Below are 2,893 nucleotides of genomic sequence, written 5' to 3' on the forward strand. Positions count from 1 at the left end.
GGCTGATTATGTATTTTCACTTCTCAGGCCTCTTAGGTATTGTTGACAATGATGTCGTCGAGCTAAATTATCTACATTGACGTGTGTGTATATGAATTGTGCTTTTTACTTGCAACTTCACTTTCAATTCTACTTCTTTTAAATCATTAATAGATTTCATTGATGGAAGTGAGAGAACATAAAAGTATAATCATGACACAGGATTTCAATAGTGGAATACCAACCTTATTGCTATCAACTATAGGAATTTTTACTTTTGCAAGAAGTTGCTCAAATCATTTGCTTCCCTGTGTACTTCTTGACAAGATCACTGATATAGAACACATTACCCAGAGGAAATATACTATTCTTTGATTGATCATTTGCTTGGCAGAAAAAGCTAATTATGCAGACTGCACATCTTCACGATCCAAATTGTTCAAATAATCCCCGTGGTGTAGGTCATTGGTTTTAACACTAGGCCCAAGGCACCCCTTGGGGGTGATACTGTCTGATTGGGACTCACCAGTGAAATGTAGGCGATTGGTTACTTATAATTGTCCATTTTCCATCAGATGGTCATTATCTTTTGATAAATAATATAATGAGGCATGGTGAGTCCAATAACCAGGTCTGCCGGATCAATGGCTCATGTTAAGGAAATGTGGATCCCACCTGTACTTTAATGTGGATAATGTGCTGAAAAAGTCTCAAAACAATATGAACATGCCATGTATGAAAAATACTACCCATGAAAAGAGTGGAAAAATATAATAAATGGTTTTCTTTTGCTTCTTTCAGTACAAAATTTTGTTGATCTAGCAGGTAGGTACAGAATTTTGTTGATCTAGCAAGGAGTGAGCATGAATCTCAGGCATTATCAGCTGGTACAAGGTTGAAATGGTTATGTTGCAAATTCAAAACCTCCAGATTTGTCTTGGAATAACCCGGGTACTTGGGTTGACCATGTAGGTACCTTTATTCCCTAGAATCTTAACACTCTTCATTCCTTGATGATTTAAAACAGGGCTGCCTTCAGATGGCCAAGCAACTTGAATTGAATGCTGACATGGGACTCAAAATTTAATAATTGTAATTCAATGTGATAGTGCATCCAAATGCACTCAGGAGTACCATTTTGAAGTTGGACCAAGATGTCAAGATATCTATGCAACTCAAGGGTGCATTTGGAGCACTTAGTAATGAATTGCATTTATTAGTCTTGTGAAGCGGAAATATCCAGATTGAAAACCAGTTGGCATTCATATCAGGGATTTCTTGGTTCTGAACTCTAAATCTGTCAATTTCAATTTGGACTTGAAAAAAGAAGCCGACCCCATAAGGCTTCAATGGTGATGATGACTTGGGCTAGCTCTAGCCAAGTTCAAGTCGATTTCTTTCTTCTTTTTTCTTTCCACTTCAATGATTGGGTCTTGACATGTGGCCTTGATTTTCTATTTTCTGAGAAGGGTAAGTTTTCTTTTTTAAGCTTGTTCTTTGTTTTTGGAACTTGTATTGATTTCAATCTCCATTTAAATGATCGGGTTTTTGCATTTGTGAAATAGATTTTTGGGTTTTTCTTGGATTAGCTTTTTTTAAAAGGTTCATTCAGCTTCACAAGTCTTAATATATAATGTAGGAAATATGAAGTGTTTCTTGTTGGAAATTCTGTAATGTTCTTAGTTTCTTTTGTGCATGGAAATTTGTGTAATTGTACTGTTGGGTTTTGTTTTCTTATTTTTCCAGTTTCCTCAAATGTTACTATTTTTCTATTGATCTCTATAGGTTTATCTTATCATACTGGAGATATGTTATAAATGAACTTACAGAATGAATTTTTGTTGTGGTCTTTAGAAGATCTTTGTTTTTCACTGCAGATAGCTAATTGTTTGATGGCCATTTTCCTATTTGAAAACTCAAAATTTCTTTCCTGCCAACCTTTTATTGCTACAGCTAAGGTTGTGGCAGGATCAGCTAATGTACTTCTATGGAAATGATCTTGCCCGTCCAAATTAAAGACCATTGATGGAATGTTTAATATTTATCAGATTGGTTGCCAATAAAATGCACGTTGGACCTGTGGATGGCACACGTGGCAGAGATCCAGCCCATTCAATGTAAGAGCATTTGGAGGGAGTTCCTGTAATCCAATGTTCTGTGAGGCCCACAGCAATTTCCATGTGAAATTCAATCCGTTCATCAGTTTCTCTAGCTCATGTCAGTATGAGAAGCCAAAAATAAGGCAGATCGCTCAAGTTGGGCCCAATTGACGAAAGGTTGGGATATTGTACATGCGTCCCATGTGTGGATATCAAATGCTTGGTAACTAAGAAAAAGCACTGATTACCTCAGCCAGCTGTACGTTAACCTACAAACCTTTACAAGCATTTTTTTAAACCTTGAGAATATATGATATTTCCAAGGGCAAAAGTGGAAACAAAAGCTGAAGTAAAATAAAAAATAAAAAATGGGCTGTAGTGTATAAGCAGTTGTAGGTGATCAGTTGTCGCTAAAACTTCATATTCATTATTGAAATCCATATCCTTCAAAAATTTTTATTGAAATCCGTAGTTGGTTTTTTGTCCATATAATAATTTAATTTCAACTTCAAGAATGGATTCGGTGTTCATCTACCTTTTCTTTTCATTAAACCATTTTCGCTGGCCCTGTGAAGGTATTGGAAAGTGATTAACATTGCTTTTCTATCATTTCACACTTTCTACAGAACTATCCTGTCCAATTTTGCATCACATGTTCACTTATTTTCTTATTCTTCATATAAAATATTGATTTGGAGCTTTCAGTCAGTTCTAGTTTTGATTATATCATTGCTAGCTTATGTTTTATGTGGCACTCTTAGGCAAGTTCTGTAAATCTTTCTTGGATGGAAATCCTGTTTGAACTTCTTTTCATG

The sequence above is a fragment of the Magnolia sinica genome, chromosome 4, assembly GCF_029962835.1.
Source record: "Magnolia sinica isolate HGM2019 chromosome 4, MsV1, whole genome shotgun sequence".
Taxonomy (NCBI): Eukaryota; Viridiplantae; Streptophyta; class Magnoliopsida; order Magnoliales; family Magnoliaceae; genus Magnolia; species Magnolia sinica.